General features: G+C 40.3%; 1 protein-coding gene across 1 annotated transcript in view; it reads left to right on the forward strand.

The window, feature by feature from the left end:
* ATP2B2 (ATPase plasma membrane Ca2+ transporting 2) overlaps nucleotides 1-23,975 on the forward strand; it is a 360,194-nt gene that overhangs the window by 67,397 nt on the left and 268,822 nt on the right. The window contains exon 3 of the mRNA XM_018084874.1: nucleotides 22,770-22,874. The gene's annotated coding sequence lies outside the window, so the exon portion shown is untranslated. The remainder of the gene's footprint in view (nucleotides 1-22,769; nucleotides 22,875-23,975) is intronic.

Below are 23,975 nucleotides of genomic sequence, written 5' to 3' on the forward strand. Positions count from 1 at the left end.
AGAAACAAAAAACCAAGAAGAAACAAGTTGGCAGCTTTTTATATAGTAAAAATAAGGAACTCTGAGCTACATTTTAAGACAATTTAGATTTTTTTTTTTTTCATCTGTTTCCCTTTACACTCTCATATCTTTGTCTTCTTGGAGCCCATCCAGATGATATTTTTAATATTAGGATCAGTAAATTCTCTGCTGCCAAGTTCTCCTTAGCCTGTAACAGCTTTGGAAGTGTGGACCTGAGTCCACTTTGCTTTTTAGTACAGAATAACTTGCTTCCTCTGGAAGGAGAGGATGTACAAAGATAGTAAATTAACACATACCACACACACATATATATATATACATATTAAAAATCCCCCATATATATAATATAGATATATAATATGTAATATATATATTTACACTTAACCCCACCAGTTTTGCAACATAATGTGCTGCAACCCATACAAAGCAATTTTGAATTGTGAAAGCTGGTGACGTCCTCTGGTGTAATGATAATATGGCTAAAAATAATAAAAGAATTTACTGGCATTTAGTTCTTGCTGTATTTAAGCTGCAACAGGTCAAACAGCTGTTGTATTATAGTTTGGTTTTGAAGCTGATAATTAAAATGAGTAAAATCCAGGTCTAAGAACTAGCTGGGACAAAAAAATGGACAAAAAATGCCTGTTTACATCCTAATGAACATCCCTTTTTCCATGACAAGCTGTTCCTCAAGAAGATACCAGTGGGGATGATGTTGCTGCAGAAATCCCTGTGTGGAGGTTTGCTGGGGTGTCTCTTTAGTGTGTCATTGCCAGGTGCAGTGGTTTTCCACCTTCCTGTCAGGAAGGCAAATTTCCAAGTCTAGGAGAAGCAGCCAAATCTGGGGGATATTTTTATGGTTTGTGCTATGATCTCTGTTACTGGACATAAAAGTTCAATAGTGGAAAAAGTCTTAATAATGTACTGCAGTATTGAATATTCTCATTTCTTTAATAAAATCAAGGTAGTAGGAATTTGCCTCCTTCTCTGATGGCAAAGGATTGCTGCATCAAAGACAGAAAAGCTTCTTACAAGAACTATAAACATCACTTCTTAATATCCTCTTTTACTCTGGTTTTCCTGCCCTTGGGAATGGCTTGTGCCAAGCTGCAGAAGAGCAGCAGTTCCATAGATCTGCCCTCTGTATAAAGTACATGAAAAAGGAAGTTTATTACTGGGACTATAAATTGAAACATTTTTCTAATGTGATTGTGGATGTCCTCTGTGTCATGTATTTCATATACCTGAGTGCATTTTGATATTGGAGTGAAAACTGCTGCATTTCAGACTGTTACAACATTTAATGCTTATTTTAGTCACTTGGCAGCAATACTTTTTTTGTCTACTGGTGACTAAGAAGTCTATTGCTCAGGATTTATTCTTTTAAAATTGTTCTTGGTAAATAGAACACTTTCCACAGAAACTTTGCCTTCCTTTCACATTTTCAAGGATTAGGACAAAAAAATACAGTCTAAAATATGACTTTTATTCTTATTACTTTTTTTCTTGTTAAATCAAATTCTTGTTATATATGAAATACAAGAAAAATATAATTTTTTTTAGCTATATTTTATTCCATATTTTGTTCTGTTGCATTTGATGCATGTTACATAACAAGGCATTAAGCAGACTGTCTGTGTTCACTTTCAAAGTATGAAGAAGATGATGGTTAAACACCTATGCAAAGGAAGATTTCAGCAGCTTTTTTGTACTGTAATTTAATGCCAACTTAATTACCTCTATTTGTATAACATAAAGAATAAGCACTATAATGTAGGGTATAGCAGACTAGTCAACAAGAGTTTGTTTTTTGTTTTGTTTTCATTATTTAAAATTTCCTTTAATAGTTTTTTGATAAAATTTCCTCAAGCTTTATGTGAAGTCATCTGTTGCTGTGCTGGTGACTCAGGTTAACTTGAACTTCCAACTCCCACCTTGGGTTCTTAATGGTGTTCAGTTTTCATTTAATCATAAATGAAACAAAATCTGCATATCAAGCATCCTTTTTGGGTCAACTAAAACCACTTCAGGCTTTTATCTTTTTTTTTTTTTTTTAATATAAAATGATGTAAACTTAATCATGTTGCTGCTAGAGCTTGATCATCAGTAGCTACCACAACCCTGCAACCCCAAGAGTTGTTATGAGCTGAGGGTGTTTTTAAAAGAGGAAAAATCAGTATAGGTGACCATTCTTCTATTTAAAAATCAAGCAGGGGATACCTTCAAATACAAGAGTTGTTTCTAATGTTTTAATGAGTGAACCTGATTTTAAATTCCCGTGAAGTTAGAAGGGAAGTTGTTGGGCTTTGCTGTGAAGAGGCTCAGCTTTCACAGCGAAGGTCATGAGTGTTGAGCCCTCCCTGAGCAGGGCATGGAGCTGTAACTCTGCTCTTTTCTGCACCCACCAGGCCCTGCCAACACCCTGGGCTCACCTGGGCACAGCAGGGCGAAGAAACACGGGGGGGTGAAGTAACTTTTGTGTTTGCAGGAGTTTCTCCTGATAACTCAGCCAAGGACTCCACTTGCTGCCCCGTTAATAATCTCTTTTGTAAGCAGCTCGTTGAGTGCCAAGAGAACTCGACTGTATTTGGAAACATTTCTGGGAAAATTCCAACCACTCACAAAATGATTGTAATCAAGGTGTGTGGTAGTGGCAATTAGAAATCAGAGGCTGTCGGGGCACTCGTAGGACAGTCTTCACTCTCAGGAGTGCTCATTCTGAGGCTCAGCTTTTATCATTTGCTTGAAGACTAGTCCAGAATTCTTCACTGTTTTCATCACTTTGCCACGTGTAGTGGTTTCTGAACAAGGATCCTCTGCACTAAAGGCTCCTCTGATCTGTCTCTTTGTCAAAGTTGTCCCTGCAAGTTCTCTTTGTATTACTTTTGTATTGGCTTTTAGACTTCAGCCAGGAAGTGAACGTTCAAGGAAAATCCATTTCAGAATGATGGAGGAAAAATCTCTAACTAACCACATACTTTATACATCGAGGCACATATAAAGCTATTCAAAAAGATTTAGGGAAATGAGATAAACTGGTTTAAATTTTCTTTATGATGATACTGCAGAACAGTTCATAATGATGGCACAAAACTGAACTCCCAAGAAAATAGATGCTCACAAAAAACCCACATTGCAGACTAGTCTGCTTCATTTTATATCTGTAATTATTGGCAATTTAATCTGTTGCATTGTTTGTAGATAAATATCTCTCTTTGATTTGTTCAGTCAGTGCTTGTCTCAGTTGATGGTCTAATGAAATTCCAAGATAAAACGGTGTTTGATGCCCATGGCAGAGTTCTTGCTGTAGTGCAGTCTCTTTTATGTTCCCATTATGGAGCAAAAAAAAATATAAAAAATAGAAGGAATATCCTCATATCCTCCCACAATCACTCAACATTTAAGGAGGTAACTCAAGTTCTATCTTCCATATTTCATCCAAATCCATGTAGATTTCTCAAGTCTGCAGAGGTTGCAGTTCCTTCCTGAAAGGGAGAAGATGTATTTAATTAGCTGATGTTCTTCTGACATCAATAATAAACAAACCATTATGGTGTACATGTGGTTTTTGTTTTGCATACTTTGGGTATGTGTGAATATGTGTATTCGTATTCTGTTTTTCTACTCAGCACCTAGTATTCATTCAGAAATAATATATAGAAGCACTAATACTTTCACTAAACCTTTATCTTTTATTATTCTGGGGTTTTATGTATATATGTGTGTATATACACCCTGATAATTCTTAGCCTTCTTAGAGCTTGATTATTATCTTCATTATCCTGCTTAAAAATCAGTCTTGCAATGCTGTGCCTGCCCTGTGAAAGGCAAACCTCCTTAGAAACATTCTCACCCTGGTTCCCATCCCACTCTGTTGATGATGACCTCTTTTCTTTTAGGGGAAAGAGAAATAGAAGCTTTTCACTTGAAGGAATATGCAAGTGTGTTCTCTCACCTGGCTCACAAAATTGGAACTAAAGGGAAATAAGTCATAGGATCCCAGAATGGTTTGGGTTGGAAGGGACCTTAAAAATCATCCAGTTCCAACACCTGCCATGGGCAGGGACACCTTCCACTAGCCCAGGTTGCTCCAAGCCCCATCCAACCTGGCCTTGGACACTTCCAGGGATCCAGGGGCAGCCACAGCTTCTCTGGGCAACCTGTGCCAGGACCTCACCATCCTCACAGCAAAAAATTTCTTCCTAATATCCAATCTAAACCTTCTGTCTGTCAGTTTGAAGCCATTCCCCCTGTCCTGTCACTCCAGGCCCTTGTAAATAGACTCTCTCCAATTCCATGTTGTTCCAGGTCTTCTGACACAACTCCAGTATAACCTCATTTGCATGAATTATCAGTCTGGGCATCCAATATCATGTGGTCTCAACCCTCATAAATATCAGATTATTGATGAAGAAACCAAGTTTGATATTTATATTAAAGCATGCCTTTGATGTTTCTCTTCATTGCAACCTTTTCAGTCTGGTTATAACTGGGAAGATTATAACTGTGTGGAGACTCTGTGAATATGTATCTGCTAATGCTAAGGACCTCCAGGCATCTTCTGACTTAAAGGACCAAACAAAAAGTGAATTATTTCATTTGTAGGTGCCATGTATCTGCTGTAAGATCAGTGGAATTGCTCAGCCTAGAAAATCTGAAATTTGTATTGTGCAAATACTATTCCTCCTTCCCTGAGGTTCTGACACTTTGGGCAAGGCTTGTGTTACCCACTTTGTGAACGTTAGCACTGGGGGTGCAAACCAGCCTGTTCCCACTCAATTTATTCAGTAAATCACTGACAGGAAAAGTAAAGAATTGCTCCCAAACTCCCTCTTTTGGATTTCAGTCTGAATTTCAACTTGGGTGTAGATAAGATGGTGTGAATACTTCCAGTGTTTTAGTGACCCTACCTCCAAATTGTGTATAGGTTTTTATGTAACCACATAAGAGGGGCACATGTGCATGCACAAACACATCCAAATATAAACAGAATGTGCTTTGTCTTCTAGAAAATGATGGCAAACGATGCTAAAAAATAATGTTAACACATTGTCTTTTCAGCACTAGGTAGGCTTGAATTGATTTATGGGGTTTTCCCCCCCTTGTGTATTGCAAATATTGCTGTTTAAAGATGTTTAGTTCAACTAAATTTATTGGGATTTTGTGTCTGTTTTATTTGTTTTTAACACCACTGCTGATAAATATTCTCCTGTGTCCATAACGCTCATTATTTGTTTTGTTTTGTGGTAAGAGGGGGAAAAAAGTTAAGTGACTTAAGACTAATGATATTTTTACTGTATCATCACAACTTCAAGAAAATTTTATGTCTCAATGGCAACATCTAAACTCCAATCTGCATCAGAGAGCCTATTTCAGTACAATCCCATTTGCTCTGCTTCTGTGTAATTCTATCTTGTTCTACCATTAGTGCCTCTCTGAGTTAGTGAAATCCTGACCCCTTGGTGAAGAAACTAATCCAGACGGGAATTCAGGATTAAGGATTAGCCTAAATGTGCTGGGTCTTACAGAAGAACCGTATTTTTCATTTTTTTTAGAGTTCCAGGAAGCTTTTTTTGATCATAGAATGCGTTAGACATCTGGAGAACTATTTTCTTACTACTACTCTCATGTGAGCACTGATGGATGATTAGGAAAATGAGCAAGTAGGAGCAAGGATAGAGAAGAGGCTGGAAGAGCTCAGCTTGGCGTTCAGAACACGGGAAAAGCCTTTGATCCTTTGTCTTCCACACTTCCCCTCCCCTCCCCTAGTTTCTGAGGAGAAGGACAGTTGCTGATTTTTTTTTTTTTAATTTTTTTTTTTAAAGAATCTCCTGCTGAGATAATTTTTTCCCTCCCCTTGGTGCTAGGCATCAACTCTGCTTCTTTCTATCTTCAGCTCCCCATCTGTTAGCAGAAAGTGATGAGTCTGAAGAAAACTGCTCTGGAAAGTAGGGTAGCTTCCCTCATGAGGAGCTGCTGGGAAGGCTTGACAAGTTCATCATGACCATTTGCCTTCTTTGTCCTCGTTGTTAATAATCAGAAAATGGCTCGTTTTTAACTGGTGCGAAATATTTATCCCACTGGAAAGGATAAATCCTTTAAATTCCCTTTTCTGGGCTTGTAATAAACGTAGCTGGTTGGGTTTTCTGTTGCATATGTATGATTTCTTGCTGAGTTTCCAAAGAGGAAAGAATCTCATAAAGAGACATGTTGAGAAGGTGATTCATTCCCAAAACCTAGATTTCTTCTCCTGACTTGGTGCTTCTGAGTGGGGGTAGGAGAGGGGAAAATGCAAAATAAGAAGCTGAAATGGCTGAGGAAGGGCTGCAAAGATCTGGCAGTTGTTACCCTCAGAAACATTCAGATCAAATCTGTTGGTGTGTCTCTGCATTCACTCCCTTTTTTTCCCCCCACACTTCAGTAATTCTTGAATCCTGGGGCCAGTTTTAGTCTGTTTGGCAGGTGGAGACAGAACACAGGGAGTTCCTGCCAGCAGGGAAAGCAGATGACCAGGCTGAGGGGAAAAAAAAGCCCTAAGAAAAAGGCTGATGATCCTTGTTGAATACCAAAAAGCTGCTTGGGAATAAGATCTGAAATATCACTAATTTGTGAAGAAAGCTCCATTTTAATCTTGCAGACTGTTAGACAGCAGAGGAGCAAGCAAGGTTTCATTAGCTCAGCCAGTAACACAGGGGGTTTCTTGATTTCTTCCTCTCTTAGTTGTATAACCATTCCACATTCCTGGTTCCTTCTCCATGGCTTGTCAGTGCTGGCATTCTTCTCTGGCTGGACTTTTAGCTTAGCTTTATTTAATTTATTTGAACTCTTGCTGCTGTTCCAGCACTGTGTACCCTCAGGGGCAAGAGCCATGGAAGGTCTGTAGCTTTCCCAACAATTAGACAATAATCTCAACAACGTTGGAAATCAGAATGTTATTTATTTTTTGCATTGAAAGCTTGGATCTTGTCTTGTGTTCTCATGTATCTTTTCTTATTCCAGCTCTCCTATTATCTGTGGGCTTTAGAGGACACACTGGCCTTTAACTGCAAAAGCTTGTTTTCTGTACAAATTTGGATTTCTTTAATAATCCTAATGTTAATTTGTCTATCAGGGAGCAACTTTTCTTACTTCTGTAGTTTCCACTTAATTCTTTGCAATTATAGTGAAAAAATGTGAAGCCTTGTTATTTTTCATTACTTCAACGCAGATATTTAATAATTCTTTTAACAAACCTGATTTGATTTCTTTTTGTATTTAAGGTTGATTAACACCAATACATTGCTTAATAATAATAATAATAATGAAATCTTAGGTTTTTATTTATGGATTAATTATTTTTAATTAATTTAAGAGACAGAAAGCTCTGTTTTTATATTCCTGACACACTGGCAGTAGCTATGTATTGTCCATGTTTGGGGTGTGCTTTCCTTGTTCTCTGTTTACACCATTACTTTAGTAGTGACAGGATGATATTTCCTGCATTTCTCTTATATCCATTAAACAAGTGCACAAAATCCTACTTATTGGTATCTTTTGCCACCCCAGGCATTTTCCAAGTTGCAGGATGCCATGGAGTTTGTAGTTGTGTTCACATGTGGGATCTGTCTTTTGCTTGACAAGCTGTTGGCCTTTCTTGTTGCTCCATCTTCAACTTCCCAAGCTCTCCTGATACTTTGCTTTCCATATTCTGGTTTATTGTTTTGTTGGGGTGTTTAATGGACACGTAAAGCATTGCCTGATTTATTTCTGAGTTTTCTATTCAACCTTTTTAGGGAATATAATCCTTCCTGGTGTCTGACCTTGCTTGAATTTTAATTCTGTGTAGCAGTTCACTTATAACAACTGCTAAGATGTGGTGGTGATTTCGAAGAAGCTTTAGACATCTTGTAAGGACCTCTCTCAAGTAACTTCCGTGGACACAACATTTGTAAAGTATCTCAGGGTTCAGGGGGGTTGTGCAGTGGAGCCCCTGCACTGTGACAAGGACAGTGGAGTAGTTCAGCTACAGTCGCTGATATCTGGTGGTTAGAATAAGAAAGGGAGGTATTTGAAGTTGTAATTAGTGCTTATTGGGGTCTAAATACATTCAGGTGCCCAGCAATCAGGTTCCTAAGGCCCGCTGATAGTTCCTGCTGTTTAAATTCCTAACTGAAAACGTGACTGTGCTTCCCTTGGGTGCGTTTAAAAGAATCCCCTCATCCTCTGGTTTGGTTTCATCCCTGCAGTGATCCATTCCTTGCTGTCTGCTGAGGTAATTTAAAACTCTGATGTACTGGGTCTTTCAGTTCTGGAAATGCTGTTCCCAGCATCAACCTGCTCACCAGGAGACCTTTTAGCAGGACATCAGCTGTTTTGGCAGGAGCTCCCCAAGGCTTTACTCTTTCTTTTATTGATGTGGGTGCCATGGTGTGTTTGGGTTCCAGCAGGCAAGGTAAAGGTGCAGGCTGTTTGTGAGACCCCCTGAATCATTTCCATTCCTTCGATACAGCCCCTTGGGAAAACCTTGAGTTGTGCTAAAATTGAATTGGGTGTTCTGGAGACACTGACTGTGAGATTCACTCTGGGTTTCTCTGTGTAATGGTGGATAGTTCACACGTTGCTGTCAGATAATTATAAACCTACTTTAGATCTTTTCTACACTTGTTTTACAGTTTCTAACTTTGTGCTTTTTTTATCATGTTAAACCCAGTCCTATGGAATACAAAATATTTGGTTTTAGCAGGCACCAGGCATAAAACTTAATCCAGTTTCAGGTTTTTAAGATATATTTTGATATACTGTTTAAAGCAATCCTCTTCTGAAAGTGGGATATTCACATAACATGCAGACTTGGGGTCATGTGAGGTTCTTATTGCCCTTTGTTATGTTTTTCATCATTCAGTTGCAACTTTGTCACCTATGTCCCAAAGCCAACTTGCAGCAACCTTGTGTTCCACTTACATAAACTTCATTTCTATATTTAATGAAACTAGACGTCCTGCCCAGAGATAAATCTTTGATGCACTCTGACCTGCCTGCATTTCTATTACCTGTGCCTGTAAAATCACTGTCTAATAGTAGTAAATGAAAAAGAAAACCCTTGTTGAGAATATTTGCTCAGTGAGCAGGGAAATCACTTTTGACAGCTAGAATATGCATTGGACCTCAAGGCAAACAAACAAAAAAAGAGAGGAATATATACAGAAGGGCTTTTCCTTTCTTCCCAGCACTGTAAGAGAGGTTGATGGGGGGAAAGTACAGATGAAAAACACAATTAGATGGCAAGATGCGTTATGTGGCCTAAAGCACAGGTAAGATTTCCTCATAAGAAATAGTCGATTTAATTATGTTTAGAGAAAGCCAGGCACGGGGGAGATAATGAATCCATACTGTGGCCAAAAGGAATTTCTGTGTCTGTAATCCTGAGAGATAATTGATTTCCTTTTCCTAAATGATCATGGCAAGTTACTACTTTATTTTGGAACTTTCTCTTACTCACGAGGTTCAGAATTAGGAGGCCTGCAGGCTAAAAATCCCATTTTCAGTGATTGTTTTTTTTCCCCTTTGTTCCTTTCCTCCTTCCTGCCCCCTTCTGCTTACCTAACTGCAGCTCCCATCCCAGCCAGGTAGTCTGGCCAAAATAGCTCCTGCCATCTGGAACAGTCACTGTGAACCACTTGGTGACTTCCTCTCATTTCAAATGTCAGCTTGAATCTTTTCCCCCTTGCTTGCTGCTCCCTTAATTTTCTTTTCATTTCATTATTCATTATTCAACAAGGTGACTGTGGTGTTTGATTGTGTGGATGTACAGTGTGCATGAAAAATGCTATGCAGGAGAGAGCTCTGTTCTTCCTCCTCTGTCTTCTCCCTTATCCTGATCCACATCAGGGTCTGGTTGCTACTGATATGTCATCTCTCCTGTGAGGATTATAACGATGTATTGCAATTATATTTAGCTTCAATATGAGTGCAGAGCTGTCTAAATTTTCTTTTAAAAGATGCAAAGAAAATAAAATTCAGGCAAACCATTATTTTTCAATTAAGATCATTTTTTTTCCGTATCATTCCCAACACATTTTTGCATTTTCAGATGTTTGGTGGATTGCTGAATTTTCTGATAAGCAAACTAAACATTGCTCTCTTACCATGAAGGTTATTCCTGTCATGTTGCAATTAGATGGGAATGTTTTTAAAATTCTGACTTGTTTTGAAATAAGCTACACTTATATTTGTAGAGAGGTTTGAAATCAACTCTAGGACTTTGATAAGGAAAAAGTAGGAGTGTATTAAAATACAATTGTTGCACTGAGTTGATTTAACAATGACTTTAAGACAGTCTGCTGAATAATAATACAAATGTTTTAAGGTGCTGTTCCAGTGAGTGCTGGGGTTAGGACAGAGCCAGGCTCAGAGCTGACAGCACAAGGCTGTTGGTGCTGCATTTGGCAGAGCAGGATTAAGCACTGAGGTCTGGAACTTCTCCACGTGGCTCTGCCAGCAAAACTGAGTCCTTGGTTTCTTGGGGGCAGCAGTGACAGAGTATTCGAATGTTTTGTTGTTTTAATGGTCTGAAGAGCAAAGTGGTTTTCTTGAGCATTTGCATAATCCCTAAGTTAGAAATTAATAATTCATAACATGTACTTTTGAAGTTCTCATTTTGTTGAAAATTAGGGAGTGACATGGGATTGTATAATCTTCCTTTTAGGTATTTGTCCTGTCCTTTTGAGCTCTCTACACTTTGGCAGCGTTCACACAATACATCCAATGCCTCAGACTGCAGCTGTCTGACATTTTCCAAGAAGGATTTTTAGGGTGTAATGCATATCCATCATTTACAAAGGGCTATTTCCATTCCAGCTTTCACTCTGATGTGAAATCCATCTTTTCTGGGTCAAAGCTTTGATACCAGTACGGAGTTAGGGACATTAAATGATGATGGGGGAAGGTTACTAGTAAACAGAATTTTAGTTTCTAGGGCAACTTTTGGCATTGAGATGTTCCTGCTCAGGAGGGAGTTTATAGAAACATAGAATCCTAGAATGGTGCAGGGACACCTTGCAACATCCCAGGTTGCTCCAAGCCCTGTCCAACCTGGCCTTAGACACTTCCAGGGATGGGCCAGCCACAGCTTCTCTGGGCAACCTGTGCCAGGGCCCCCCCACCCTCATAGGGAAGGATTTCAGTTTCCCAGAGGTGACTTCATTTCTTTTTTCTGGTGCCCAAATGGTTGCTTTGTGTCAGTGTTACCTTCACAAGAGCAGACTTTACTCATGACCTTCCTATATTTTCTTCCCAGGTGTCTGTCCTTCCCAGGGAAATGTAGGTCTGACAACTCACAGTCAAAACTTACTCTGTAAAGAAAATGGGGTTGCTTAAAGAATTAGGAACGAGACCTTGAACTGCTTTTGGAATTGCCTGTGAGAGACTGGATATCCCCCTGCTGTGTGCCAGCCATGTGAGCCTTGGAGAAGGCAGGGAGTCACAGTTTGTACCACTCTGAGCTGGGGTGTTGCCTTCACCCCGTGCTCCAGCTGTGCTGAAGTGACAAACAAGGCAACCCCAATGCCCTGAGAGCTACCCAGGCAGCTGCAATTTCCCAGAAAGCTGGAAATGAAAGGGGAAAATAATAAACTGTTTGTGTCTGGTCTTGCTACAGCTTGAAACAAACTTAACCTTATATTTTTTGGGTCTTTGTGTCTGTTCCCTGCACATTGAGCTGCTGCTGTGTCCTGCACTGGGCAGTCGGGACACCTCACTCTGATGCTCTCAGCATTTGGATGTATTTCTTTTTAATCTTTTCCATCTGGAACAAGGTCAAGAGGGTTATTTTTTCCTTTGCCCCAATATTAGGTTCCTTCACCTCGTTTACAGCAAACCCTTGAGAAGTTAAGCAGACAAGGAAATCCTGCAGGATACAGAAGATGCTTTTTTAAATTTTAGGTGCTAATTTTAAAGGAAGAGGCATTTGGGCAGTATTATTACTTGTATAGAGCCTCTTTCAAGTGCTAGAAATCTGGAACAGTCTCTCTGTTTTAGAGGCAAATAAAATTTGCCTTTTTTTCCTGTGAGCCATGTTGAATTAATTGGAAAGAAATGAACCTGTTATTTCTGACTGACTCAGATTGGCTTAGGAAGGCTGTTTGGAAGGTTGGTAATTCTGAGTGGGGACTAGGATGGCATTTTGCATGAAATATCTAACTTGTTAGTGGTGATTACAGTAGCCAAGTCAAGATGATGAGCTTTGTGTAAGGCCATCATTTAGCTATCTGCATCAGCTCACTGAGTAGTTTTGGGTTTATTGGTGTCTTTGGGTAATAGTCTGAGGGAAGGGAAGATTGCAGTGTGCTTTTGCAGAGCAGACAGTAATGGCTGTAGAGAAGCAGGAGTCTGTCTTGGTCACAATAAACCTTTGAGAGGACTTTTTAAAATACCCATCTATCACATTTATTCGGGTATCATTTCTGCTGCAGTGTCTGGGATGTGCTGCTTCAAACGCTCACAGAAGGTCTGTAGAAGGCACCACAACCCTGCTGACTCTGCTCAGGATCTTTGTGAGGATGAGTGAGCAGTGGGCTCAGCTCTTTGGGGATGTGCTGCAGCTCAGGGCAGTGAGAGTGCCCTGCTTTTCCTGTGAAACAGTGTCAAACACTCCCTGCAATCACAGAGCAAAGCAACTCGCGTGGGACTCCCTCCCCCAAGTGTCCTTTTCAAGTAACTTGACTGAAACTGGAGGAAGACGAGTCAGTTTTGAACTCAGTGCCTTCCTCTTAAATAAATATGCAGCGAGATTCTGTCATCTTTCCTTAGCTGCTCTGGTGCTATTGGGGGTAGATAAAAAGCAAAAAGTGTTGCATTTGTTATTTTCAAATCAAAAGGCAAAGAGTAAATATTTAATGTTATAAATAAGTATAAATACTGAATATAACGATTTGAGTTTTTTTCTTACAATTTTTTTGACTACAGTTAGCAAAATGCCCTTCTCTTGGAAGGCTGAAATAGGGATAGTGCCTCAGAATGGTGCAGTCCCTCCTCAGCATAGTGCTACATATTTTAATAGGTTGTGATATTTTTGAAATGAGCATATATATGTATATCTGACTAACCTGCCCCATTTGTTTCCCAGGGTAACAAGTTGTTACATTAGTTTCACGTTTATCCTTTTGATCACTGAAAATAAGGACAAATATTCTTGCAATCTTATTTACCCGTGGTATAAGACAGCACTGACTGTGCTGGTCTTCCTTCCACCCTTGAACACTTGCTCTGAGGGCTCATGCATCAGCTTTTCCTCCTGAAGTGTTTTCTCCCTTACTTTTCTTTAAATATTCAGGATCCTCACTTCACAAAAGACTGGTGTCACTCTACCCTGAGGAGTGTAGGTGTGCCATTGTGCTTCCTTCACTTCCCAGCTGCAAGAACATACTTGTCTAGTGAGCCATTGTCTTATTTTCCCACCTGCTCTTTCTTTAATTGCTATAAATTCCAGAATTACAACGGTACACAGGAGGGTTGGCAATTCAGGGTAGGTCATTAAGCCACCAGCATGTGCACCTGCTTTTGATGTTTGGCTGGCTAAGCAAGGAAGTGCCTTTTGAGTCCCATGAGCTTCTTGATTATCATGGAGCAGTTGGAGTTGGAAGGGACATTGAAGATCATCTTCTTCCACCCCCTGACATGTCAGGGACACCTTCTACTATCCCAGGTTGCTCCAAGCCCCGTCCAACCCGGCCTTGGACACTTCCAGGGATCCAGGAGCAGCCACAGCTTCTCTGGGCAACTTGTGCCAGGGCCTCCCCACCCAACAAGACCAGCTGTATCTTGCCTGCTATTTATGGTTTTGTTTCTCCATGGGAAGGAACTCCCAGCTTTTATTTGATCAGGAGCTGAGACTCGTAACAGGCATGTGCTGGTCTCTGTCCTTGGGGTGCAGTGAGTAGTGTTAACCTCACACAATTTGGGTCATTTCCTTGGGTATGGATTGCCTGGGAATGTTCATGCATAGAAATCCCTGCATTATTACATTTTTAGCATTATCACGTATCAGTGCTGCTTCAGTCCCGCCGAGCATGAAGGCTAATCCACATTCCAAAAGCAACTAAATGCCAAGAAAAAAAAATTGACATTTACAACAGAATCCTTTATTCAAATTGTTTATTTCATCCAAGCATGAAGCTGGATTAAAAGTTACTTAAAAATAGTGTTGCAGCTGAGTACTCAAATAATGCTTTGGTAATATTGACAAGTACTTGGGTGCTCAAGCAGTGCCTGGGGACATGTGGCCTTTGCTGTATGATTGGCTTCTTAAAATCACTTACAATTGCAAGCTTGCATAAAGATTTAAGGATAAGTGCACTGGCACAAATTGCCCAGGGAAGTGTCCAAGGCCAGACTGGACAGGGCTTGGAGCAACCTGGGCTAGTGGAAGTTGTCCCTGCCCATGGCAGGGGGTGGAATGACAGGATCTTTAAAGTCCCTCCCAACCCAAACCATTCTGGGATTCTATGATTAGCTCAGAAACAAAGCTTTTGTTTTGTCTTTACCTTCTTTTTTTTTTTTTTCCTCTGAAATATATTAAGGCAGTTTTCCTCCAGGACTTTACCTCCCTTATTTCCATATATATTTAAATTTTTTGCATTCCAGCTTAAATTTTTACGGTGCCTAAATAAAATTGGTCCCATTATAAACTTATAGTCAGTTTGGTAATGTAACAACTTAATATTATATAAACATGTTTCTTGCAAGAAAATTTGTTTTGAGTGAAACCATATGCACATGTTAATGGGAAATATTTTTCACACTTCTGCTTTTTTGCCATTCTTTGTATTTGTTTCAATACTTATTAATAGCATCCTTCTGAAACTTCTCTGATGAGAATATACAGCAGATTTTTTTTAACTGGAGTACAGTTTTAAATGTCTTGGATGTGATTCCAAACAGAGCCGAATGAGAGTGAAATAATATGTACTCCCTGATTGATTATATAGCAATAATCATACTTAGTGACTTTCCTGATATTATATAAACCCCTGGAGCAAAGCTCTATCAATAAATTAATTATCATTCACTTTTTTGGTGTGTAAATCAATCCACAGGTACTTTTCACTGTGGAGCTTTTGCTGGGGAACTTGCTGTATACTGATCTTTGAGTTCACATCTTGTTCTTTGGAGAGGTTGCAGCACTCATTTGGACAGCTTCCCACCTTTTTCCTGCAGTAAACAGTTGCATTAGAAGGGTAGTATTTTGGGGGGTTGAAGTTGTGAATTTTGACAGGTTTGAGGTAACCTCCACTACTTTCCAACACGACACTGCATTTTGTTTATCCTGTAATTCGTGTCTCTGTAGAAAATCTGCTTGGCAAGCAGTGCTTCCTGGTGCTTGGTGTCTCACAGCTCAGTCTTTTGGGGAATTCAGTGTGGATGGTGGTTTAGCTGTCAGCTCTGGCTGTCCACTTGATTTAAAGGATACTGCTTCACCCTCAGGAGATTTCTAGCCAGCTAACAGGCACTTGTGACTGATAATTAGGGTACACACCATGGAATGGTTTGGGTTGGACCTTAAAGATCATCTCATTCTGCTACCCTGCCATGGGCAGGGACACCTTCCACTAGCCCAGGTTGCTCCAAGCCCCATCCAACCTGACCTTGGACACTTCCAGGGATCCAGGGGCAGCCACAGCTTCTCTGGGCAACCTGTGCCAGGGCCTCCCCACCCTCCCAGGGAAGGATTTCTTCCTAATATCCCATCTAAACCTCCTCTCTGTCAGATAAAGCCATTGCCCCTTGTCCTATCACTCCATGCCCTTGTCCAAAGCTCCTCTCCAGTTCTCAGAGCCCCTTTAGGTACTAGAAGGGGGGTTCTAAGATCTCCCTGGAGCCTTCTCCAGGCTGAACAACCCTGAGCCTCCCTCCATAGGAGGGGAGATGATGATTTGACTGTTTTTTGCTCTGTGGGGTTGTGTGAAAATGGAAAGGATGTTGTCCCATGTAGGGCCAAGTATCACTGTTTTATCCCAGGCTAACTTCTGATGGAAATGATTCTTTCTCTCAGGGCTCACCCATTTGAGCAATACCATTAGGGTTTGCTTTTTCGTGTGTGTATTGTATCATGGGTACCTGTGAGGAGATTCATCTGATACCTTAATGTCCAGTTACAGCTTGAAAGGTGTTTTTTTTTTCCTTGCTGCCTGCTCCCTTTTCCAGTTAACATGTGGATCCACAGAGCCCCCAGGTCGTGGTGCAGCTCCCTGCAGAGCTCTGCCAGTACCTGCTGCAGGAGGAACAACTGAGCACTTACACCCACTCTGCTTCCCATCTTTTCACCACATTTTTCCCAAAAGCAAAGACCTTCTGTATTATCTTGTAGTGTGGCTTGGTTTTCATAGGATTCCCTTTGTAGGGAGCCATTTTTGAAAGCCTCAATCTATTGGATTTTGATATATCCAGATATATAGACCCAACTGACTCTCCCTCATCCATGTGCATACAGCAAATCATGAACCAGGACTTGCCTTTACCAAAAAGGAAAACTGACTTCCTTCCTTAATAAAAGTTATTTTTCTACATATTTATTGCTAGGTTTAATAATTCCTTTTTATTTTCTTGGTATAGATGCCAGACTAGTAATTCTGTATTTAGTAATTACTAGTAATTACTAGTCTGTATTTTACTCATATAGCCACTATAATCTTATAAAATGAGAAAATTAATAACCCTTCTTTCCCCTCTCTCTGCTGCTCTAGTCACCTGCACTGGAAAAATCCTCCCTTTTTCCTGTTCCTTGGCAGTTTCTGCCTCTGTGCAGCAGCTTCTTTTAGACCAAGTTTGCAGGTTGCATGTTACACACAAACCTATTTTTATAAAATCATTACTGCAGCCCAAAATGTGGCTTCAAGCTTTAAGACACCTTTAGTTCTGCTTTAGTTCTTTTGGATTTTATGCTCTTGATACCTTAGAGATTTTTTTTCCCAAGTCCTCCTCCTCCTCCTCTATTTCTTTTTAATCCTGCTTTTACATGCAACACTCATTTGCATTTTATTTTTTTACTAAAGCTTCTGCCCAGATGGAGAGTTTTATATGTTCTTAACTGTCAGGGGTTTTTGTGCAGGATTTTTAAAAGCAAGGTCAGTCCATGGGAAGTTCTGTTATTCCTAATGAAGGATAGGTGGCACTCTTGTTATTTTTGTTTGGGTCCTTGAAATAAATTAGGTGTATGTACTCTCTCAGAAAGATTTCTTTTTATAGAGTAAGTGCTTTAGAGAGTGTTCTTGAACATTGAAGAGGATTTGATTTTATTATTTTTTTTTTATATGAACATGTACTTCAATTGCCTGAGTCTGTGACTGGATCAGAGTACTGTGTAGGAAGAGAAAATGTTATTTTTATGAAGACCTCAAGAAAAAGTGCTCAGCTGCATGGGACTGGCTCATTTGACATAAATAATTTTTTGGGTATTTTTATTTTCTTACTATTTCATTAGGCAGGGAAGAAAGTCAACAAAAACTTTAATGTAATTTTAACTCCAGTTATACCTTTCCACGTTATACTTTCTTGTTAGTTATGTATTTGAAATGTAGATTTAAGCTGGCATGGTGATCCTAGCACTGCTGAATGAAAGGAAATGGCAGGTTAGCAAGTGCTGAACAGTCTACAGAGCCTTTATTTCTTAAACCAGGGAAGTAAATATGTCTTGCCCCAGTTGTGTCAATTGATCACAGAATTTGTTACATTTGTGTGTTTGAGGATCCTCTCTTATGATGTAAAAATCCTGAAATACATCCTGGTAGAGGTAAGAGATTGTGGATGTTTTCTGTCACTTTAAAGGAAGATTTGTTTCAGCTCTATGGAATGTTTTTTCCCTTCTCTGGCTCTGCGTGCAGCCAGAACGTGGTTCCATGGAGGTATTTTAACCTTGGTGCTTGATTGCTGCAAATCAAATCAATTTTATTATTCCTGGGGGCTGACAGCTTCATCTGGCTGAGGCCAAGTGATTTGGTGACCTCGGACCTGTTTCTCTTCATCCACTTGTCAATCCATTGGTTCTGTTACTGCTCTGCCCAGAAAGGTGCCCCGTGGTGGAAGGAAAAGTGGAGCAGTGGAGCTGCAGTGAGCAGAGATTGGAAAAGTCTCCATCCTGCCTCTGAAGAGTATGAATCTCTCCCACGGGAATATCTAAATACTCGATATTTTGTCACGTGGTTTTGCCGCGTAAAAACATCTCTGTGATGGGGTCGTGGCTTGGCCAGTGCCACAGACCCTTTTCAGGGAATTTGTCAGCTGAAACCCTCTAAGCAGAGGCATTCCCAAGTTCTGAACCTCCTAAAAGGCTCCTTTGGCCGTGCAGTTCAAAGAGAAAATTAAATAGGTGATGTGGAAGGAAAGGAGATGCTCATTATAGACAAAAACACAGATTTGTGTGGTTTTCATTGAACATTTCCTGGTGGGTGTTACTACCTAATCAGAGCATAATGTGCTTTGTGTTGTTTTATATATTTTTACAATGCTTTAATTTTAGTTAACTACAGTTCAGATTTCTTGCCAGTGTTTCGCTAGCATGGCATGAATTTAGTTAAAAGAAAATCTTTCTTGAAAGAGTTTCCAATCTAATTTGGGTTTTAGATATCTTCACTTTAAAATATTTAGTCGGCGTATATTCACTAGGGAAAGAGAGTTTGATTTTAATTTTCATGATGATTGAATTATGGAATTAAAAATTCATTGAACAAGCTATTTTGTTTTAATGGATGAAGAATCATATTATAAGTTGGCAGTTTATTTTGCAGTTTATATTTTTGGTGCCCTCCCATGTAACACAGGCTCACGTACTACTCATCCCTCCCTTCTTCTCCTGCAAAGTGATTTGGGTTTTTAAAAATCTTTTTAATTTCAATACCCTGAGGTGTTTGAATAGAAGAGTCTCAAAGAAAAACCTATTTTGGCGCAGGAAGTTTTCTTGATATTTTGGATAACATTTACTTTTACTTTCCAGCACCGAAGCAGCTTTCAAGCTGATGCCTGTTATGGCAAAGAATTTTGTGTTTTGTATAATAGTACAAGTCCCAAATGGGGGCAATTATTGAAGTTAACACTTTTTACCCAACTGTGGGAGTAGCAGCATCTTTGAGAGACTCCGATTTTGGTTCTTATTTATGCTTGACATTTAATGTGCTTGACATTCTGATTATTTTACACCTACCTAATTTCTTCTAGCTCAAGGGATAATGACAATATTTTAAGCATCTGTGAAGTGTAGCTGTATGTTACTGAGCAGGTGCAACACTACAAACGGAAGGAAAAAGCCCCTAAACTATCTCTGGAATTGTTATTTTTCGTGTTGCATATCTCAGGGTCAGTTAGATTGGTTATCAGTTTGGTTGCCAATATCAGCCTTACTAATATTTAATGTCCTTTTATTTACCTATTTATCTATTTGTGTGTAAATAGATGTATATAAATGACACTCAGACACAGTGCTGGACTGTGGGCTTACATTGTGTCCTTTGTGATCTAGGGGTGAGGCATTATTGGGAGAGATTTCTGAGTAGTTACTGGGAACTTACATTTTTCCTAAATTTTAAATTAAAATGGTGCTGTAAAATAAACTCAATATAAAATTCAACCCATTAAGCTGAGCTCATATGTCTATGGCACATATTTACTGCTGGCATAGTAGAACTTAGAAACAGCTGACCTGTGTCTTGGTTTACAGATAACTGGGATATAACATGAGAAATAAATGGAAAAAAAATTATCCAATTAAGTATACTCTCTGTGAAGTCTTTGCTCTCCCTTTGGGACATAATTTTATTAGTCAGCTTCTTGAGTTGTATTCCCATTTAATATGCAGTTCCCTGTGGTCACATCAGGTTTTAGGCTCTTTTTAAAAGGTTCAAATGGGTATCAGGGAAAGAGGAAGAGGGAGGAAAACAGTGGGAAAACCAAGCTCTTCAGAGAAGTGCAGCTGGTGGCCACAACTTCCTTTTGTTTCCTTTACTGGGAATCTTGTGCTGCTTTGGACTATCGTACTTGTGGGTAAATTGACTACATGAAGAATGGGGAAGAAAAATTAAAATACTTGATTTTACAGACCCATGTGGGGACATTTTAAATACTTCCCCAAGTCCTCACAAAACAGTCGCCAGGACCCAGCAAGGGGTCCTTGAAGCAGCACTGACTGAACGGGTTATAGGAATAATTTTTAAAATTCCTTTATTTTGCAATCTTGCCACCTGCTGGTATACTCTGATAATATAAAATTTGTTTAGAAACGTGTTCCAAGAGTCATATTTTCTCTGGTAGGCAAGATCTTAAGGCTGGATGATAAGCAGGTTCTTATTTCCAGCTTGCAGGTTCCGTGTGTTCTTCCTTGGCTGTGTCAGTGCCCCGTGTCAGTGCAGTGCAGGCTGTGCAGCCCTTTGCACTCAACATAATGGAATCATATCCTAGAACCATGAGTTGGAAGGGACACTAAAGATTGTCTCGTTCCAACCCCCTGCTGTGGGCAGGGACACCTTCCACTAGCCCAGGTTGCTCCAAGCCCTGTCCAACCTGGCCTGGAACACTCCCAGGGATCCAGGGGCAGCCACAGCTTCTCTGGACCACCTGTGCCAGGGCCTCCCCACCCTCACAGGGAAGAATTTCTTACTGATATCTAATCTAATCCTACTCCCTGTCAGTTTGAAGCCATTTCCCCTTGTCCTGTCCCTCCAGGCCCTTGTAAATAGTCCCTCTCCATCTTTCTTGTGGGTTCCTTTGGGTGCTGGAAGGCCACAATTAGGTCATCTTGAAGCTTTTCTTTTCCAGGCTGAACAATGCCAATTCTCTCAGCCTCTCCTCATAGGAAAGGTGCTCAACTCCTCTAATCATCTCCATGACCCTCCTCTGGACTTGCTCCAACAGGTCCACGTCCTTCCCATGCTAGGAACCCCAGAGCTGGAGGCAGCTCTGCAGGTGGGGTCTCACCTGAGCAGGGCAGAGGGGCAGAATCCTCTCCCTCCCCTGCTGCCCAGGTTTCTGGGAAGTTTCTGGATGCTGGGTCATGTCCAACCTCTCACCAACCAGCACCTCTAAGTCCTTCTCCCCAGGGCTGCTCTCAATCCCTTGGCTGCTCTCAATCCCTTCATCTCTCTGCTGCCACTGATTTCTACAGACATGAGGGAGGAGAAAGTCTAGAGATATTGTGTGGTCCTGGAACACTGCATTGTGGCACATTAATCTTCAAAATATATTTGAAATGTAGTTTACAAAGGAATGACGTCCATGATAAAATTAGGCAAACTCAATTGCCCTAAGTTATGGTAAGAATATTTAAGGGATGCTGTTATCCCTAAAACAAGTACTGTAAATCCAAGCAATATGGAACTTAAATGTTTAAACTTTCATTTGGGCACAAGGTGGAGACTGAATCAAGTCCATGACGTGCAAAACCTGGCATTGCTGAAGCTTTGGTGGCAGGAGCGTGGGGAAGCTCACTCCTTTATGTTAATCTGAGATGAAGCAGATGTGGTCTTACTGGTGTCTGCAGGCAAATCCTCATCTATAATAAAAGCTGTTTTCACATAGTGTTCAAAGGGCATTAAACAATCCAGGTTTTTTTGCAAGCTGAATCCAAAGATGATTTACTGAGGGGTGTGATGAATTGCTCGTTAGCTGGAACTCACGAGTCAGAAGTGGGTGTTTTCTTTACCCAGAGTGTCCCCTCTGGCTCTGCCATATGCTGTTGTTTGACACAAGAGTAACTGAATAGATTTCTGCCACTTGGGTCAAAAATGGCATTGTACTGGAGCACAGTGGTTCCCTTTTAAAACAAAAACATGAAGAATTTATTTCCTTCTATTTCTCCTTATGGTACAGTGTTGGTGTGTTCCCACATGGAACACTTGCACCCAGCCCAAGGAGGACTCTTCCTTGCAGCACTGCTGCCTGTCATTTCAGTACACCCACTTGAGCATCTCTTATGAAACCAGTCAGAGTGGCATTTATTCATGGTGGCATCAGTATGGTGACCTTAAGACCTCTCAATTATTCACTTGCAAGTTTTTATGGCATGCAAGGAAAACCAGGGGAATCCCTCCCCTCTCCCACCCTCCCTCTCTCTGCCTTTCCCTCTCGCACAGACACAGAACACACAGAGACCCACACAGCCCTGGCCAGCTGCACTGCTCTCCCTCTGCCCTCTCTGAAATGAGGCAGAGGAGCAGTTACTGAAGCCACCATGAGGAGCACTTCCCATTTTGGTTCCTGCTGCCTTCTCCTTCTTGGCTGTTTTCGGCCTCAGACTTCTCTTTCCCAGTTTCCACCTCCCTCTCCTGCTTCGTGTTCTGTGTTTGTCCTGTTAGTACTGAGTAGCTGTTCTGGAGCAGCTTGAAGTCCTGAAGGTTTAGAGTTATGCTCTTTTAGCTATTTTTAAAGATGATGGGAATTATGACCAGTTGTAAGTCTCCAAAGGACTGTGTGCATAAAAAGTACCATTTATTTACATAAATGAGAGGCCAGAGGGGCTACAGCTCTGATAAATGGATGAGAACGAGAGATTGTTGGGACTGAAGCCCATGGTTTCCAGCTTTTAATTCACATCTTTAGTCACAGAGTTAGAACTTTTTAATCACATTATTTTACTGCAAAAATGTCCATAACTATTTATGACACTGGATGTTCGCTCTTGGATCCGTTTCTCCTGTGGGGCATCCTTCAGATCAATCCTTGTTTGTTCTATTAATTTCCTTAATTCTCTGGGGTTTGTCAAGTCTAATTATCTTCTTTCTTTCTTCCAGTTTAGAAATCAAGATTGATTAACCAACACGAAAAGCCCCAGCTGGTTATGTGACTTGGAACCCTGTTTATGAAGCGCTCATTCGTTTTCACACGACGACAGCACTGTAAGTTGTTTTTATCTTTTTTCTCCCCCAAATTAAAAATCTGTTGTTTTGTCTCAATAGAAATTCGAGAGAATTCCCAAGGAATTCAACTCTTATTGGTAAATACACTTAATTTGTGGCTTAGTGACACCAGGCAAGGAAATAGAAGTGCCTTATTCACTTTACTGTTCTACTCACCAGAGATTTCTTTCACGTAACGATGTTACTCATGGTTTCATATCATTTACAGAGAGCTTCCCTCAGTTAGAAAGATCAATCTGCTCTCTCTTTACGCTGTGTTGAATGAAGTGTGGGATCAGTGAATGTGACAAATGTATATTTTGGACTCCATTGGTGGTGGATTATGTAAGGCTGGAAAGCAGGTGCCAGAGGAGATGGCAGTGCCACTCAATGGCACCTCTGCAAACAGCTCTTGCAGAATTCTAGACTGTCCCTCACCTCCCAGACCCTGAGATTTTGGACTAAATAATGATTCCTCTGTACTTGATTTAGGAAGTGTTTTCCCACAATTATAAGTTTGATCCTCATAAGATAAACCTTCAAGTTTTACTTGCAGAACAGAACTGCACAGTGCTATGAAAGCAAGAGTGAGGATACATAAATGAAAGTTCCAGCAGTAATATTACATGGCTTAACTGTTGTTTGATATGTATCATGAACTACATGTTATAAGACAAAACTTCATAAAATCATTAGATCCAGGTGGAGTGCTGGCAGGTACATCATAGTGCTGTCTGTGGTGTGATCTCATCTTTGCCTTTTCCAGTTGTGTGAAAATGTTCTGCCCCAACAGTGAGGAGATTCTTTTGTGTCTGTAAATATGTGGTGGGAGTTTTAAAGATTAAATTTTGGTAGCCATAAACTGACATGAGGTTCCACTTCAGGTGTGGGGCAGCACTAGGTTCCCTCAGGCTTTTCTTTAGCTCTACCTGCACTGGAAGCCAGGCAGGTTGGATTGGCTGAACTGCACAACCATGTTAAAAAATGGCATTGCCCGATTTGCTCTGAATGTATGAAAATTCCGTTATTTTGTAAGTGAAAGGAGCAACTTGTTTAGGTATTTATTCTGAATTTTCTGTTGAATAGCAAATGATTCTAGTG

The sequence above is a fragment of the Manacus vitellinus genome, unplaced genomic scaffold, assembly GCF_001715985.3.
Source record: "Manacus vitellinus isolate BGI_N305 unplaced genomic scaffold, ASM171598v3 scaffold_77_pilon, whole genome shotgun sequence".
Classification (NCBI taxonomy): Eukaryota; Metazoa; Chordata; class Aves; order Passeriformes; family Pipridae; genus Manacus; species Manacus vitellinus.